Here is a 20,392-nt window from a genome sequence, read left to right as displayed (position 1 = left end):
GCAGACATGTCTGGTTAGATCATTTACATTCATCATTTCTTTCCATCACCACACTGAAGCATGTCTGGTTCTTCAAGACGGGAAAAGTGATTCCCTGTGGCGTCTGCATGGAGAATGTGTGTGACTCATAGGCAGGGACCCAGTTCAGGGAATGCAGTGTGGCTGAGGGCTGGCTTGCACTGATGCAGCCCAAGTTGTCACCAGTCTTCCTGGAACAGTCTTTCACACTCAAAGACAAGAGGTCAGTGACCTGGGTCAGGATGAAGAAGATAGGACTATCGATCACTTCCTCAGCTAGTGTTGCCATTGGCAACAGCAACAGAAGCCTCCTGGTACCCTGTGTGAGGTGTGTCACCAAGACCTCACACCTCTTCTGCCCATTTAGGCATAATTCATACTCATTTTAAAGATGACGAGCTGGAGATTTATAGAATTGTAGTCAGGCTCACAAATAACAAACCTAGATGTCAAATGCTGTCATGCCTGACTAACAAGTACAGGCTTCCCAAAATGGAAGCTTATAGATTCATTAATGGTTTTAACTCCAGTTGACCACAACTAGCCTGCCCATTAAGAATCTCCTCAGAGGAAGACATCCCCTATCAGTGGACTTGGAGAGGGGCAGGAAGGAGGTGAGGGAGGGAGAGCGGGATTGGAAGGGAACGAGGGAGGGGGCTACAGCTGGGACACAAAGTAAATAAACTGTAACATAAAAAAATAAAAATTAAGAGCATTAATATCCTCAGAGCGACCTCCTCAGAGACCTGTGTCTAAGGTTAGGGGATTGTTATCCCAATTCTAATGCCAGCTCTCAACCCAAATGCTATATCCATTTGGTAAAGGTTTTGAGTTCTCGGTCAATCCTTTCTTTTTCTAAACAGCTTGACTAACAAATGCTAAGAAACCTAAGCTCAGGGTAGTTTTGCTTTTCCAAGTAGAATTTCTATTTTTTTTTTCCAAGTAGAATTTCTAAAAGCTTCCAAGATGAGAAAATAGAAAACCTCATCTTGGCCCCTCCACAGAGAAACCCCACACTTCAGAGCACTATGGAGGCCCTGCTGGCCTGAAGCTTTGACAATGAACAACATTAAATATGAGTAGCTATTACTGGATGTTGTGCCCAGATGCATCTAGTGAAAACCTGTAGCAGCTTTTGCTGTTACCCTGTAAAAGATAGGAATTCATTTCCTTCTCCATACATAAGCCAAGAGAGTAAGGATGAAGCTTCTACACGGCCTAATCCTCAGGTCTCCACATCCTCTGTCTCAGTGTGAGGGAAGATTGCAGCATTGCCAGTCTCCTGCATGTTTGCTTGGATAAAATGGAAGCTCACTTGTCCTACAGACTCATTTGGACAACGTGTCTTCCAAATGCCAGGCAGAATCATACCCTTGACTGTGGTGTGGGGCACCAAAGGAAAGAGATAAGCATACAGGCATCTGGAATGATATGAAAGCATGCATTTTTGGCACTTTGTTTATGTCTTCTTCCACCTATGCCAGGAGCCTTGGGGCTTGGTTGACACAGGGATGTTCTTTATCAAGCCATCTCCAGGAAAGATAAGAGATCCCACAAACAAACCATGTACAGAGGACATTGTGGTCTCCTGGATTACAAGGACATCAAGAGACCCTCACATTGAACAAACAACTGGCTTGGGTGTGTCACAGTTACAGCTCCCAGATTTGCATCTGCTTAGAATATTTTTAGCTAGACACATTTCTTGTCAATTGAAACTGAGCAGGAGCTGTCACATAGGATTGGTGATAGAGCAGAGCTTGGACTCTGTTTCCTATTCTCTGGCAGCCAGAGACCCACACTTTCAGGACTCATCTGGGTGATTATAGAAATGAAGAAGTCATGGCAGATTTCATCACTGGGAAGGCCTGCCATATCTCGTAAGCGATTTGATGTTTACATAGATCTGGCTCTGAAAATAATGAACTCCCAAGGACCGCAGAGTGGCCATGACTCTCTAAGTCACACCACCTCTTAAGAAGCAAGGCACTAAAGCAGACAGTGTCTCCAAGAAGCTTTCCCTACATCTAGGCCTTTCTGTGGACACAGAGTTTTGCTACCAAATAACAGATGTACAGTAGAACCCTGGCTTAGAAAGCCCCCAATTTAAGGGATTCCTAATCCTTTCTTCATTATCAACTATATTCTCAAACTGTGAACCAAATTAAACCTTCCCTTCCTTAAGTTGCATTTGTCAGATGTTTTATTCCAGCAACGTGTAAGAAAACTAACACAGGAATTCATGTCCAAACTCTTCCTAGGCGAGCAACTGTGGCCTTAACAAAGTCCTCAGCAAGGCTGGGATTGTGCTCTTGAATCCTGAAGTGGAGAAAACTATGTTTTTAAATCTTCTTAACCTCTAATGCCTCATCACTTGAGAAAATAAGGAAATCCCTATTACAACAATACTCTGGACTTATTTGACTCTCCTGGAGTAGAAGTAAGATCATAAATGGAAAGTTCTGGATCTGTTAGAAGCATGCAGTCAGTGTGGGTTTTTAGATTATTTGCCATTCTTGTTCTTTCCCAGTTTTCCCAAAGTGGCCAGCACTGACAACCTTTAGACAAGACTGTAAAGAAGGCTATTGGCATAAAATGCAGAGAGCTTCTAAGATATGCTGTTGATTGTGGCAGCTGAGAAGAAAAAAAAAAAAAAAAAAAAAGTAGGCCATGGGCTGGGCCCTGTGCTAAAGCAGAGAGAAGAGCCCCAAGGCTTCAGAGCCACTGGAGAGAGTAAAGGACATGTTTAGTGCCAAAACAAACTTGTAAAACATGGCCGGGAAATGCCACAGAGCTACCCAGGAAATGCTGGGCATACCTTCAAGGAAAAGTACAAGGAACACTGCTATTAGGTCACTTGTCTCTGGTATGTCTAATTCAGGATCTTTTCCCCCTTCTTTTAAAAGCTATGGAAGCCCTCTGGACCTACAAGTTTTCAAGGCTGGGAGCTCTCAGCATTGCTGGCACTGCACCTGGCTTCAGCACATGAGCCTGAAAGCATCAATACCTGCCACCTGTTTAGAACCCACAAGGGGCCTGTTTGGAGAGGTGTCAGGTGCCAAACCCAGGCTTCACTCCGGTGCCGGTTTTATAGATGGCTGTCATAACAAATGACCACAAGCTTGGCACCTTACATCAAGGCATGAAATCAAAGCACCAACCTCTCTGAGGATTCCAGGAAAAGACCTGCTCCCACCTCAGGGAGCTTCCAATGGGGCTGGTGGCAACAGGAATGTAATCCCTGCTTCCATCATCAAGTGGCCATGTGGCCCTTCCTCTGTACCTGTGTGTCCTGTCCCCTTTTAGTAAGAATCATTACATTGTATGTGGATTCTGCCTTCATCCATGTTGACCTGATTTTGAGATCCCAATTAGATTTTTATCTACAAAGACCTTATTTGCAAATAAGGGGACGTTGTTAGTTTCTCAGTTGACCTGAATGGGGGTGAGGCATACTCTTCAACCTACTTACTATGCCTTGGGTACCTGAGATAAGGTTTGCTAAGGGGTCCAAAAGAGAGGGATGAACAGAGACCTATCATTCAGCTAGGAAAAGAAACACTGAAGTAATAAGATGAATGACCATGAGCCACCTTTTGCTGCCTTTCCCCCCTGTTGCTCCTCGGCACAGGTGGGGCCCTAGCTCTTGTCACCCTTGCTCTGAAGAGGAACATGCTAAGGACCAACTACCTATAGTGTGAAAATGCCCATATCCAAAGTAGCCAGTGATGGAACCAAAGCTTGAAGGTGGACCAGTGACCCCGGACAATAACTATTTCCAACAATCCTGCAAACCTTTTCTGCAGCTAATGTTGAAGACTAGCTGTGGTATTTATTCAACTTCTGATTAACTTATATAGGTCATCTCTTTGTCCCTACCTGCCTACTAACACCTACCTTTGTCATAGAACTAGAACAAAACAGCTTTTCTGGAACATTCTGTAGGCCACTGGAGGGCTAAGGAGATGGGTGGTTCAGTGGGTAAAGCTGTGGCCCGTGCAACTGGGAGGAATGAGTTAGGATCCCTCAGAAGCCACACAAAGCCCGGCACATTAGTGAGGTGCTGGGATCTCAGAGACTTTGTGGGAGATGGAAAGCAGAGACAGCCGAATACTTGGAAGCTCATTGGCCAGCTAGTCTGGTGTAACACAGCAGTGAACAGGAGACCGTGCTGCCACCAACACTGGAGGTGAGAGCAACACCCAAGTTGTCCCCTTGTCTCCATGTGTGCACCATACGGCACATGCACACCTACACCCACACACAAACACAAAGTTTATGAGCACTTCAAGGGGTAGATCATGCGTGCCCAAGGCCTGAGGCTGTCTCTAAACTGCACTCTCCATTCCTTCCCATCTCAGTAGCTCCATGGCCTCAGTTGGAAACAGGGCCTGAGGAGAGTACATTCTCTGTGTCTCCACTGCCAGGAACACTCCACCAGGAAGCAGTCTGACTTCCTGGAAGTGAAAACTGCCTTCAAATTCTGTCTGTTGGTTGCAGGCCAGTCCTCTAAGGGATTTTCCACCCTTGTTGCCTTTCTTTTTCCACAGAGATCTTCATGTTCCAAGAAATTCATGACAACTGAGGTGGGAGAGGATGCTGGCTCTATGCTTCAATGATACAGGAAAATGTCAGGCTTTATCTTCCTGGCCTGTTATCTTAGTCTGCTTTCAGGTGCTACAACCAAATACTCACAGACAAGGCCATTTATAAAGAACAGTGATTATTATTATAACTGCTCTGGAGCCAGCCCAGAAAGCCCATGTGTACCCAACAGGATGGAAGGGGGCAGCACAGTCTATACAGAAGGAACCTTTTTGTTTCATTCTAAGAAGGGAGAGTAACACATGGCTCTACAGAGCAAGTTTTGTCAGCTTAAGGTTTTTCTGTCTGTTCTTATAAGGTTCCAGTGGCCTCATGGGAGATTCTAACTCAGTGGCTCTATCCAGATCAGTTACCTCCTAACAGCTTTATGAATCATGTCCTCTGAATGTATAGATAGGAAATAAATTTCAATATTAGGACATTCAAAATATGTCACCTATCTTCTTCCTGTCTAATCCTAACTGAGACCTGGAAGATATGGGAACCAAGGATAGATTTGAATATTGCCATCAAGGTTACCACCTCAATACTGCAAATAATGACCACTTAATACACAACAATTTCTGTGCCAGATGATAAACTGAGGCTGGAATTCATTTCCTTGGTCTATTTTTGAAATAGAATTACCAGAAAAATGGAAAACATTTTGGTGACACAGTTTGTGAAAACCTGAACCTCTACTGACCAAGTGGTATTTGAACCTACACATTTAAGGACTAGGATAGCTGTTTGCCAACTTCACTAAGCATAACAATAACTTGGGGTTGATTGAAATATATATATATATATATATATATATATATATATATATATATATATATCCCAGAAGTCTTAGAGTCACTGATGTGGGTGAAAGCTTGGGACTGGATATTAGCCAGCTCTTGCAGGTGAGCTGAAGTAGGTAGTTTTTGGGCCTTATGCTCTCTATATGGTTACATAGTTACATGTTCAGTTCCTGTCCAGAACTGATCACCTTCCACTGTCTCTGTTTAACCCCCTGGGAAGCTGGTCTAGCTGCTCTTGCAACAAACAGTAACTCAGGTCATGCTGAAAGTGATGTACCCCTAAAGTATCCAGAGGATGGATGACTGGAGTCACAGTGAAAGCCTCCAGTTGATTGGCAGAACTCCCCTGCAGCAAGAGAGGAGAGGGAAACTTCAAGGGCTAACACAGAGGGACAGCTTCTCCCGCAGCCCTGAGGACCTGGTCATAGCCCTGGAAAAAGTGATGCCTCATCATGTCCCCAGCTGTGCCGCATATTCAGACGATGCTTGTCCTTAATGCAAAAAGAAAGGAGGTGACAATGGGAGGAAATCCTTCCTGTCATGCTCACTCTCCCTGACCGTCCATTGTACTCGGACCTGGCTCTTTGTCTTCCCCTCCCCCTTCTAGAGAGGCTGGTCCACTACATGGTGGGGGCTGTGAAAAGTAGTCCAGTTTTGGGAGATGGTGTGCTGTCCACACTCTGCCTCAGACCATCCGCAGGAAAACTGTATCTCGAAATCTGAGAAGCATGTGAACCTAGGGAGACTCCGCATATCTCCTCTGTCTTACAAGCTGGACCACAAGCCCATGCTTACAGACAGGACTCTGTTGTGAAAGCAGAGACCAGATTCGAAGCCCCAGCTATCTCAGATTTCCAACCATCTGTCACATACCTACTCCATGGCTTCCTTGGAGTTCCTGTTCTGTACTCAGGATGGTTCTCTCCTTTTGGAAACTGACTAGTTCCAAAGGTTGGGTCCATGGGCCAGACACATATAAAGCAATCACCACAAACATGAAGTTGTACTCATGACAGTCCTGGAATGAGCCACAGAGCTGAGAGTTTCATCTAACTACATCATGAAGTTAAGAAGGTCTGGCTCTGGGTTAAGGTTATGAGAGTTTCTCCAAGAAGGTAGTACTTCAAATGGAGTCTAAAGGATGAACCTGAGTTAACCAACATCCTAAGACAAGAGAACAGAATGGGCAGACATAGCTTTACACAGGCCCCAAACTGTCTAGTACATGGATCTTTCTTCCCTTCCCCACCTTCTCTCTTTCTCTTCAATGTCATTAATTTGCTGTTGGACTAAAGAGGCATCATTGCTGAGACAGAAGAGCCTCTAGCTCACAGAAGTGATGTAGGGAATTTTCTTTTGCCTTTTATTCCTGACATAAACGTTTGTATTTGGTACACAGGGGGTGACAGGAAACGGCTTAATACACTGCAGCCCACTCCAAAGCATGGTCTTGACCTTGTGTCGATGTCTACGCTTTCTTGGGCTCCTGAAATCTTCAGATGGGCCAGGCAGCTGCAGGCTGAGGAGTTCCCTTTACAGACTTGGTAAAGTGCTTGGAAGGCATTTCCCTGGGAGTAGAAGCAGAGGACGCTCTTCTGGATGCATCTGCCCTCTTTGCACATTGTTTGCCCTGATTTGTGCTACATTAAAATAACTCTTCTTAGGAGCCTCAGGACGCTGTGCCATGTATTATCTGCACAAAGACGTTTCCAGTGTTAATCACTGGGCCACCATGTATCTGCAGCTCTGCTTTGTGAGTACAGCCTTTGCTGTTTTTTTTTTTTTTTTTATTTACTGAAAGGCAACCCCAACAGTGGTTCCATTTGCCACTGCTAAATTTCCTGTGAGTCCTTCCGTGTGGTGTAAAATTGTTAGGCACCTTCAACAGCTCTCAGAAATGAGCATTCCAAATGTATTCGCCGACTGCACAAAGATGTGCTGATCCCGCGCTCCTCCCGATTTTGCAAGAGAGCATGGGAAATAGGATACCTAAGTGGTAGGAAATGAATCTTGGGAAGAAAACAGAAACCTGGGGGCTTTGCAAAGCTTAAGAAATTGTAGTTGTTACAGAAGTACCAACTGGCATGGCCCACTTAAAACTGCCAAGGTCAGTCCCTGCAGGCAGAGTGGGGGAGACAGAGAAGTCCCTAGGTGGTCAGCATGGAAATGGCTAAGAGGACTGAGCCCAGTCAGTGGTTACCCATACCTCCCAACAATTCTTCAACTGCGCTCATCATCCTCTTCAGCCAAAATATGAGAGAACAGACCTATATTGAGTAGAGAAGAATGTGTCATTCAAGTATTCTGGAAGTTACCCTAACTTTTCTCAGCGGAGGAAACGTCCTGGAAATAAATGGGAAGTTAAGCACTGGTTCCTGGTCAAGGTTATTCATCACTCTGGTTGGAGGTGTGCTGGTGCTCCAGGGAGCTGTCTGTGGAAATCTTCACTCCATTCAGCATTCAAGGACCTCCTTCAGGTAGTTTGAAGGCAGCCACGATGGGTGTATTTACACTTCAGAAATGGGAAATCAGCACATATCATGGCTTGACTTCTTTCCCCCAGAAAGCCAATTTACTAGGCATTATTCGATAATATTCACAGTTGTACTTTCCTGATTCTCTGATGGCACCTGTATCTCTATATGATCACTGATTCATATCAAGTGAACCGCTGATGTGTATCAGCACTCTTCCAGGTCCTTGGAGTTAAGTGGGGGAAATAGACACAGTCTTTACCCCCACAGACTGCACATGCCATGCCACTCACATTAAAATTTACACTTATCGAGAATCCAATTTTGCATCTATTTTTAATTTTTGTAAAGAAACTGGTGTCTAGACATGTAAACTTTCCATGAGAACTTCCATTCCACTTAAAGAAAAAAAATGGTGACCATGAACTTGTCCTCTTTCCAAAGAAAAGGCATTTTACACAACATGAGGTAGGACACAGAGATATCTGACTATCTAATTTCTACTTGTAGTACCAATTGTCAAAGGAATCATAGGTGTAAACCTGGGGTTGAACTCTCATCTCCATTTAAGTGTGAGAAATTCGAAGAAGATTGGGTGGCAAACTTGAGGCTACATACTTAGGAAATGGGATGGGAATTGGGACTGACAGTGGCGTGTCTCATAGGGAACCACATACATCTGTGTGTTTTGTAAACAAGACAGTGCTCTGTAAGTACCTTCCTGGCTTGCAATCTTATTTGTTGGCTTTGCCCTTGCTACTACAGAGAATGTATAGGCATGCCAATCATCATCCTGGACTTAGCTCTCAAGGAGAAAGCACCCAAGAGAACTTCATGGATGCTGTGCCCATCTGCCGGCCCTTTTTGCAGTCTCTAGGGTCAGTGGATAGGGGCTAGGAGAAGAGAAGATGGGGAAGTTAGGATTTTCATGTGCTGATCCACAGTGTTTGAGACGATAAGCAGACAAAGATTCCATCAGCCCCAGTGATCCAGCAATCAGGCTTTCGCCAGCATTGGGCCTGTCACGAGAGCTGTGGCAGACAAGTCCCAGCTGCTAGAGATAGAGGCAACCTCCCCCTCCACACAGGAAACCACTCTTCCTAGCAAAACAAAATGTTCCTGCTTATGATTATTTATTTTTTTTAAAGAGAGCCACGCGAGGCATAAAGCTGCTCTGAAGTTGGTCGTCTTCGCAAACTCCAAAAATGATAACAAATGTTTTTCTCTTATTTCATTTTATTTTCCAAACCATATGGACAGGGCCAGCTCAATGCATCATTGCTTGTTGATGCTAGAGCAGCTGTCGGCACCCTGATAATGCCACAGTATGGCTTGGCTGCAGCCTGCCAAACCACAGTGTATGGAAATCATTTGGGAGATTAAAAATAAAAATTAAAAAGAGGGGAGGGAAAATAAGTAAATAAATTAAACCCCACTTTGAGCCAGATTTCAACTATGAACTTGTGCAAGAAAGAGAGTGGGGTATCATCCTATAAATAGTCATAAAATTCAGTATTGTTCTAACCAGGACACACTGCTATTCGTCTGGTTAATTACAACTAGTATTTGACCTTTACAAAGGTACAATTTGAGTTCCATTGCCAAGTGAAACTTTGCATTTTCTTCTTTTAATTACTGCACTATGATTCAGAAGGCAGCCACAAGAACACAGTTTAGAAACTTGATTCCCTATAAGTTTTAGGAACGTTTTATGTATTTATCTGTTCTGACCATGAAAAAAAAAAAAAAAAAACTGCTCATGACACAGATAACCAGCCAAAAACACACATCTTGGCCTGGTGTCCTAGGATCACCCCTAACTTTTATTATTAAAGTCAGTTGACCAAGTCCAGCCCCTGTGTCCTACATTGAGAAGAGTTGTGGGTTTAAGCAGAAGGCATAACCACAGAGAAAACCCACCCCTTGCCTCAGGGGAGGCTCCAGTTCTATACAAATTAAGTGGACCGTTGTTACTTGTGCTTAATCTTTAGCCTATGTGTTGTGTGTTTCTTGCGATGATCTAGCCTACCGTGAACATCTGGGAGGAGACTCAAGTAGAAGCAAGAGAACAGTCATAGGAGAGTCCTCTCGGTGCAAAAGGTATTATGCATTATCTCACTCAATTCCTACCCAACCACAAGGAAGGGAGAGACAATTCATAGTGCCCAGTTTTACAGAGAAAGCTGCTGAGCCTTATAATGGAGAATTAACTTGCCTAGGGTTTTGGTGGGCTCAATTGTCTCCCCTCGAGAATGAAATATAGAAGTCCTCACTTCCTGGTGAGTGTGAACATGGCCTTATTTGGGAATAGGTTTTTGCAGATGCAATTAAGGTGCAGACTGGAATAAGAGCATACGCATTTGTGCAGTGAGCCCTTAATCTAATGTGACTGATGTCCTTATATAAGAGAAAAGAAGATGCCTTGTGGAGACACAGATCTCCAGGCAGGCACAGACAAGGCAGGCACAGAAAGATAGTGTCAAGTCACAACGTGTGAACATCCTGTGACAACCAAGGCAGACATGCAAGCGCTGTTTCAACCAACCCGGGAGAGCCAAGGAGTGTTGACAAAGCAACAGCGAGCAAGACAAAGGAGTGAACCTTTCTTCTTCTAGTGCCTTCAGAAAAAAAGTATGCCCCTTCCTTGACTTCATACATCCTACATCTGGGCCCTAGAACAGTGAGAGAGTGAAGTCCGATTTGTGTCATTACCCTTAGATTATAGCGATTTGCCTCAGTTACCCAGTAGACCCAAGTTTTGATAAGGCTCGAACACTTACACTGGCTGAATAACATTTACTCAGCTTGAAGAGCAGGCACACACTGTGGCAGAATTCCAATTCTTAAGAATTCCAAAGTGAGACTGCATGAGGGAAGCAGGTAATTGAAAGAATCCTCTGTCACTCCATGCACCACTTGGGTACCTGAGGCCGATCCTACCCTGAGCATTCTGAAAGGTGTTGTGATGCCAGAAATGAATCAGCCAGAGGAGCTACGGAAACAGTGTGACATGAAGGTGGCCAGTCTTTTAACCCCTATTTCCTATGGTGGATAAAAATCCTGACAATACATTTCCTGAAAATGGTAGCCTCCATAGAAATCTCTCACTCTATGGGAAAGCTGATTTGCCTAAAGTTGCATGTTTATTGGTTATTGTTTTGGTTTTAAATTCCTTGGTGGAACCTCTGTTGACTGTGTGGCTGCAGCATCTGTGTGTATAAACTGAATAGTCAGTTGGTAAGTTGTCCAATTATAAATTCAGATTTTTAAAAACTACAGCTGTTGTTGTAGGAGACCTTGGTCTCTATTCGATGTTTATTCAATGTTTAACATAAATTTCTCTCCTCCCACCCCCAAGACAAGGTTTCTCTGTGTAGCCTTGGCTGTCCTGGACCAAATTGGCCTCAAACTCACAGAGATCTGCCTGCCTCTGCCTTCCCAAATGCTGGGATTACAGGCATGTGCCACATGCCCAACTAACATAAGTTCCCTTTTAAAATATATTTTTATTAATTCCTTGAAACTTCACACATGCATACAATGCTTTCTTTGTCTTACGCTCCACTGGCTCATTTCCTTAATATCTCCCAGCTAACCCACCAAATCCAATTTGTGCTTCTCATGAACCTGTTCATCCACCTGAGCATTGTCAACCCACCAGGGGCCAAAAGCTTAAAGAAAATGGACTCTCCCTACCCTGAAGCTATCAGTTTGTCAATAGCTCCTCAACTAGGAGTGAGTGAGACCTTGTGATCTCTATAAAGATTCTTAAAAACAATTCACCTTTAGGGCTGGGTATTTGGCTCAGTAGTATAGTGTTTGGTATTGAAGTATCAGGCCCTGAATTCAGATTCCCAGAACCCATGAAAAAGCTAAAAGTGGTACCATGCATTTATAATCCCTATGGTGCTCCTATCATGAGATGGGCTGTAGAGACAGGAGAATCTAGGAAACTCATGGGCTGGCTAGCCTGGTGTATGCAGCAGTGATGGGGTAGTATCCCATTCAAGGTGAATTGAGGATCAACACCAACACCCAATGTTGGCCTGTGACACACACACACACACACACACATATGCTCATGCACACACACACACATCATGTTCGATTATAGGTGTGTTAATCAGCTTGATTGTAGTAATCATCTCAGAATGTAAACATATATTAAAATATCACATGGAGAATCATAAATACATGTAATTTTTACTTGCCAGTTAAACCTCAATAAAGCTGGAAAAGCAAGACAAAACAAAGCTCATATCTTCTTCAGCAGTCCTATTCCTGATTCCAGATACAGGCTGCTACAGGCTGCTGGACCTGGCATCTGTCTGGGAACAGGAAGGGATAGTCATGATAAAGGCAGAAGAGACTCTGTCCAGAGTGGGTGAACCTTCAGCTTCATCACACTGATAACTAGGACTAACTTCCTAGTTATACTGACACTACAGGTAAATCTTCAAAAGGCAGGAAGGGTTAGGTACAAGGACCAGTCAGACTCACGAACAAAATGCTTAAAATTGTGACATTGTGGGTTTTGTTTAGATCTTAGCTTTCCCAATTTTTCTGCCTTTTTGTTCTCTGCAGTGGTTAAAATTGGTGGGTAGCAGAGTGACTCTACACTCTACTGTATTTCCTTCAGGAAATTCATGGGGCTTTCTAAGCTTCACTCTTCTTTAAAGAAAGTATAAGGTTGCTCTGAGAATTAAATACATATATGAAATATTGATTAATATGCCTGGCCTCTAGAGAGCACACAATAATTTGGATGCCCTTGTCATTTCTGGTTGTGATTGTGATGTTGGTGCTGATGGTACTCATGATGACAATGGTGGTGCTGGCTATGCTGACAAAGATAGGAGTGGTTTAATGGTGAGGTTAGCAGTGGTGATGGTGGTAGCAGCAACGGTAATGATGATAATGACAGTAATGGTGATGATGGTGGTGGTGGAAGTGCTGAGGATGGTGACAGTAATGATGGTGATGATGATGAATGTCTTGGTGACAGAAACGATGCTGGTGGTGGTAATGCTGAAGGTGGTAGTGACAGTGTTGCTGGTGATGGTAGTGGTCCTGACGATGGGGTAATACTGATGGTGAGGATGGTCATGGTGTTAATGAAGATTGTGATGGTAATGGTGATAATGACTATGGGCATAGTGTTGATAGTAGTTGTGGTAGTCAAAATAGTGATGATGATAATGTTAGAATGTTATAATGGTTACATTAATGGTAGGGAATATACTGCTGGCAGGGCTTTAATGATGGCATTAATGGTAGAGGAGGTGACTGTGGAGAACACTGACATTGGGATGTCCCGGAAACTGAGGAACCCCCTCCATGCATTGCCCTTGATTCAGCTTCTACTCTTCCATCACACCCTGTATGTACACTGTCTCCTACCAGCATTATTCTCTTGGTGTGTCTATACACCTATTTCCCCCTTTTATCTATCTTAACATAGATGTAGTCCCTTTCTCCTCTTTCCCAACCTAATTCTAACCACTGTCCCATCTCACTTGACTGAATTCAAGCACTTCATCTGGAGTGGTATACCTCAGCCAAAACCCATCATATTTTTGCTCTGATTCTCTTTTGGAAATGTTATGTATTCCACCATCTTCATATATCCCCACTGTCCTCTGCTAGTGTTACCATGGACGAGCAGCCCAGATTCTTAAGAGCCTCTGTAACTATTCTCTGTGTAATACTTCCCTGGAATCAACCTAAACACGCTTAAACATCCTCTCCTTTTGAACAAATAGTTGGGTCCTACTTACTTCAGCACTCACCAAGTTTCCTTCCCAATTTTCCATTTTCTTTGGCTTTGGGTCTCCCCCTTTGCCATGACTTGATACTGACACACATTCTTCAGTCTTCAGTTGCTTGTGCATTCACACAGTTAAGGTCACATGCTGATGAAATTAGATGAAACACCAAAAAGTCAGACCTAACACACACCATGTGTCCATTGCTTGGTAAACATTACCCATAGTCATTTCTCCTTGGCTTAAATATCTTAGGTATAATCCAGTCTCGCCCTTACAAACGGTCCTTATCAAACTTTATTAGAGGATGGAGACAAGGTGTCTCCAGACAGGTGACTTTAGGACAAAATGATATTAGATAGGTAACTTCAAAACAAGGTGACTCTTCTGAGAGTCAAGGCCACCTCCAGAGATCCTGAGACCTGTCAGGAAAGAGGAGGAACAAACAAAGGTACAGTACACGGCAATAAGATCTGGAAAAATAAGAAAATTAGGCCCCGCTTAAATTACCTTTACCCAGCATTAATCACGATGGATGCGGCATAAGATCTATTTTTATACCAACAGTAGAGGTCAAAGCCAATGGAGATTTTGAATGTTTTTTTTTTTTTTTCTCCTTCTCAAATTACTCAGGACTCCAAGTAGCAGAGATGACCTGTTGGTTTGCTGACTGGCTATTTTGGGCAAAGTCATGAGGCACAGACTTTTCTCTCCCCAGGACAGAGTAAGGTGATGCTCTGTCAACCACCTGGCCAATTTAGTTGCTGCTGACAGCTGATCCTAATAATGTGGTCAGCAAAGTCAGCCGGGGGCTCCTAGATGATCTACTTTGGCTCCTGGGTTTCCCATACAGGCTGTCTCCATTGATCAGATATAATCGAATAATGGCTGGAATTGTGCTTCTCGATGGGCCCAATAGGCCATTTCTTTATGACATGATCAAATTGGCCATAGCGCATTCAATTTGTTTTAATGGCCAACACAGATGCAATTAAGGAGATTGACTGTGCAGCCATCCAAATTGTCCATTAAGAAGGTGGCCAAAGCGACTGGACCAAATGCATGTACCACATGCACTTTCTTTTTAAAGATGTCTAGACTTGGTAGCACCTTTAATTTTCTTAAAACTCCCCTTAACTGGTTCTGTTGGATGTTGACAATACACTTTTCTAGAATGAAACAAAACACACTTAGAAAATAAATCGGGCTTTAAAAAAATTAATTCTGCAACTTCTGATGTTAGTGGGGTAATAGGAAGTCAGTATTTCATTGGAGCTCTGAAGATTTATAAGGATGTGAGAAATTAAACACATTGCTACAGATGGCTACTAATACTTACTTTATGAGCAGAGATTTATCTCTGCACATTAGCAGTACCCAAGGTCGTGATCTGTCTATAACGTGTTCCCGCAACTCATCTGAACCACTGACAATTGACTTCATCTCCTCCTGCTCTGCAAACTCCACTCTGAGATGATAACTACTCATGGAGGCATTTAGAGGATGAAAGCATGTTCATTATGCTATTGAATCCAGGTGACCAGTGAGTACCTGCCCATGGGAAATGACACGCATTTTGTGCCAGTTACCAGAGATGGTGCTACATCGAGTCTGTGGATTAAGTAGCCATAAAAGAAGATTGCTGAGAAGTTTGGGGTTACTAGCCTAGCAGGAAGAGACTAGTTACTGCTAATAAATACAGGTAAGCATTGAAATCCACCTGAACTAGCACGTGGAGCCAGGCTCAACCTCCTTTTATTATTTTTTTTAAAAAAATCACTTTACTGAATAAGCTAGATTAAAGTGGACACTCAGGTAAATACTTGCACAGTCCCAAACTCTATATAGCTCACAAACTTCTATGTGATTAGAATGGCCTCAGAAGCCCCTGGAGCTCCCTTTAGGGTGTTAAACTTTCACTGACAATTACATTTTTATACATTTATCCACCACAAAAAAGAAAAAAGATGGAGTTAAAACTAGAAAGAAAAAGAGCCCCAGACCTCATTCAGGAAGTCCTTTACCTGTACTCTGCCTTGTTCATCACCTAAGATCTCCCTTTCTTTCTCTCCTATGTTATTCTATACCTACATGTATATTTGCTTACTTATATACATGCATATATTTAGGCTAAGATCCACATGTGAGGGAAAATTTAACATTTTTGTTTGTTTGTTTCTGAGATTGGGTGACCTGACTTAATATTTTCCATTGCAGTAGACACATTTTTTCTAAGTATTTGTCCTCAATTATCATTTGGCAAAATCACAAAAGGAAAACATTAGAACAGTAACTAACAAATACATAAGTGAATCCAAACTTCTTTTCATGCCATACTCTTGCCACAATTAGCTAAACTGATGGCCTCTTAAATGAATACAATGCTTTTTGACTTTCAAAACATATTGTCAATGGGAGTGGTGGCACACACTTTCAATCCCAGCATTCAAGGAGGCAGAGGCAGGTAGATCACTGTGAGTTCAAGGCTGCTGTGAGTTTAAGGCCAGCCTGGTCTACAAAGCAAGTCCAGGACATCCAAGGGTACATAGAAAAACCCTGTCTCAAAAAATAAAAATCAAAAACAAAACAACACAACAACAACAACAAAACCATATTGTCACTAAGGTCCCATTTTATTCATTAGGATTTCTAGGTAGGATGTTCATCGGGATCTTTGAGCGACTTGTCAAGGACCTTAAGTGACTAGTGGCTGATTGAGAATTTGGGTTCTTTAGCTGGGAAGCTACACCCAGCTGAAGAAAAGCAATGACCCAGGGTTCCCTGGAGTATTTCTCAGCCTTGGAAGAAAACAGAAATTTTAGTGAAGGTTTCTATTACTGTGAAAAACCACCAAGGCCAAAAGCAACTTGAGGTACAGTGGTTTTATTTCAGCTTACAGTTCCACAGGAGTTCAAGACAGGAACCTGAAGGCAGGAATCTGGAGGCAGGAATCTGGAGGCAGGGACCTAGAGGCAGGAGCTGATACAGAGGCCATGGAGGAATGCTCTTTATTGGCTTCTCCTTATGGATTGCTCACCCTGTTTTCTTATACCACCCACAACCACCTTCCCAGGGGTGGCTCTACCTCCTGTGGACTAGGTCCTCCCCCATCAATCAATCATTAATCAATCAATCAATAAATAAGGAGTGCTCCACAGACTTACTCACAGGTTGTTCCATTGGGGATATTTTCTCAACTGATATTCCCTTTTCTAAAAAGACTGTAGCTTAATAAAGCTGACAAAAAGCAAAGAAAACAGACCACATCAGCTACTTCATCTTCAATATCTTGATTCCCCTGAACTTATGGTTGAGAGGCAATATCAGTGTCATTTTGGTTATTTACCAGTTGTAGCAAGGTTCCTAGCCTCTCATAGGTATAGACTTAAGAGAATGGCTGTGGCTACCTCCTGGGGTCAGGTAGCCCTGTGTTATCTCCTTCCTGGGGTTCTAGTCTTACCTGTTTACCAGTATATACTGACTGGACCACCACAATGAGTAACTTTGGGTAAAAACCTGTTAAATGAATAAGAAATAAAGAAGATTAGAATGTTCAGTGCCTACTATAGACTTATATATATAATAATTGTACTTATTTGTGATAGCATTATTAACAAAAGGATTGTATCAGGAAATGGAGCCTTTTGTCTTATATCTAAAATATGATAACTAATATTTCTCTCTTAGAGTTGTTGAAATATTTTAATAGAAATCCATGTGAAATGCCTGACATGGTATTTCCTCTTGATGTTGCTGAGTCATTACTGTGTTTTATTATTATCTATTAATTATTAATAATTTGAGATTTGAGACTTTCCTAAGACTCAATTACCTTAGAAAATGGGAGAACATTGGGATGTCATCACATGTCTAAAGTTTTTTTTACATACAACTAGCTTATGGAGGCAATAACCATGATGTTTCTGTGATATTCTCCAGGTTATCTTCACCTGCCTTGGCACCAAGATAAAAACTTAGATGCTCCTTGAGAACTGGGTCCAAAGATGGTCTTGGTAGCAATCCCCCCAACAGAAACCCTTTGAAGACATACCACCATCTCCTCTCACTTTAGTCTGTGGACCTAAGTGAAGACTTCCTGTTCTGCTCTGCCATCTACCTCCTTTGTGTCCCATTCCCCATGCTCCCAGTTGTCTCATTTGTACTCTACAGTCACCTGATAACACCTGTGAAACCTGAACCAACTCCTTGATTCTTTTCTTTTCTTATAGAGTCATAATTAGCCAGATGATGGAGCTCTTTAACGTGAAAGAAAACACTAAAAAATATTGATTTTTCTACAGAGCCATAATACTAAATGTATCATTCTAGTAGTGGCCAATGTAGGAGAAAAATCTGTAAATCTAAAATTGACTGGAGTTCCTTTTTAAAATAAGACCTAACAAAATTTATATATACATAACTACATATATATGCATGTCAATCATTAAATTATTTATTTTGGATTTCTACTAATAAAGTATAAAGACGTGTTACTATAGCAGGCAAGTCACTCCTATTATTAATTTGTTAGATAAATGGCTTCTGTATCTTGAAACTTTAAATGAAATGGAATTCACTAATCCTAATTGCTTTGCTTTCTACTGGTATTTTTTTCCCATTAGTTCAGCATGTTTTTTTTTTCTCTCTCTCTCTTTTCCACTTGAAGAGAGGAGCCTTCTTCAACTTAAAGCCTTAGGGTATACTTCATGGGTTTATTAATTATCAGGTATTCATTCAGAGGGGTTAATTAAGCAATAACTTTCTGTTGACTGCAGTATACAAAGAATAAAAGGCTTGACTTCGCCTGCTGATTAAGCACTCCTGACCGTATCTTCATTTTCTTTCCCTTGGTTGGAGGAAATAAAAATCTTTGGCCAGTTCTAGTGTTGGCTCAGACCAGTTAAAATTAGGTATTAAAACTCAGGCCCCTTTGAGAGCACCCAAAACAGATGGGCCCATAGCAGATATTGTATATTTTTATTTATATATAATATATATTATTAAAATGCATAATACATATGTACATATATATATAAATATTTCTTTTTCTGTCTTCTTTTCAAGAAATCTTCCCTTTGCTATAGTCCCATGAAGCAAGCACAGAGAAAGAGAGTCTTTATGTCTCCTCCTGTAAGGAATTTGGTAGACATTTAATAAGTCAGTGGGATGACTCCACATACTGGACATGACCAGTGCCAATTCCCAAGGAAACCTTGGAGGGGTTTTTGATTCTTCCAATGTCAAAATGTATTTTGGTGTTTGCTACTCTGCCAATTAATTCCTTCGATGATGGTAGGCTCTTCTAGAGTTGATCAACAATACATGGAGCAAGAGAGGGAGGAATTGAGTGCTCTAGAAAGATAATGTTTTTAGGAGGAATCAAAATAAAGTAAGCTTAAAGTTGGCTTCTGTGAGTGCTTCCCAGAGCAGATGTAAAATTGATTGAATAGGAAGGAAAACAAAACAACAAACAAAGAAACAAAACATTAAAAGAGGTTTATAGTCCAGACACAACATTATCTGAAAATCTAATAAGGGCTCATAAGAACCTGAATTTCTGGAACCATAATCCCATTCTCTCCCACTCCTCCATTTTCCAAAGCAACTCAATGAATGGCACCTGGGAATATATTATCCTTTTGAAAACTGTTGATGTCATCAGAACCAAGGGGACCATGTCACAGCCATTTGGAGCGTCAAGAGACACAATGACCAATGCTATATACTGGATAAGATCCTGGAACTGAAAAAGGACATTGGGCTAAAAAAAGGACTAAGGGAATTTGAATAAATTATGGACTTTAGTTAATAAAGATGCGTTGACATTAGCTCATTGATTTCCACAAGCACACCATCCTAAATAAGAGGTGAATAAGACGAATTCATGCAGGGTTAGGGAAAGAGTGATATGGGGACTTCGTACTATTTACTCATTGATTGCATGCCAAGCTCTCTGTGCCATGCTCAGGTTAAGGAGATCTCCAACAGGTAAATGCATTATGATTAGCATTTGGGGGGATTATTTTCTCCTTAGGGATGCTTATAATCTACCACTGGAGCCCATCTGACCAGTGAGACTATCTATTCCCTGAGAGTTTCTGTGATACTGGATGGCCCTAGAGCCACCGTAAGACCACGTCCCTCAGAGGAGGCCGTGTCAGAGACTCAGTGAATTCACTGTTTCTAGAGTAGATCATTTTTCGAAGTCCTTGTCCTTTGACCACACCTCCCACCAATAATTGAGTGGAAGAGGCTGAAAAAAAAAAAAAAGGCTGCACGCCTGTAGGTATGGAAGCATCCAGAATGATTTGCTAAGTGGCTACTGTGCTGTGCTAGCTTCCAGGTTTGGAGCAGGTGCCCACCTTCAACATAATTACAGTCTCCTGGCTAGCCGGGAGGTAATTCTACTGCAAAGGAATGCCAAAATCCACCAAGAGAGCAGCCTGTGAGGTGCAATAAAAGGATCAGCAATCCCCACAAGTGACAAAGGAAATGATCAAGAAGACTCAGGTTTACATGGGAAGTCACAGCGGTACCCAGTACCCAGTCCCGGGGCCCTCCTATGAACCTACCCTTAGTTCTCCTATCCTGGGCCTACTAGGGGAAAAGCAAAGCCCAAGTCAGCATTCAGGAGAACAAAGGAGAAGCACTTGTGACCAAAGACTATAAATGCCTTTCTTAAGCGACCGCAAGGGACAGGCTGTTTGGTGAGTGCACTTACCAGATGGCTGGGGCTGTCAGCTGC

This window comes from Psammomys obesus, unplaced genomic scaffold (assembly GCF_907164565.1).
Source record: "Psammomys obesus unplaced genomic scaffold, mPsaObe1.curated_primary_1811, whole genome shotgun sequence".
Taxonomy (NCBI): Eukaryota; Metazoa; Chordata; class Mammalia; order Rodentia; family Muridae; genus Psammomys; species Psammomys obesus.
Note: the sequence above shows the minus strand (reverse complement) of the source record.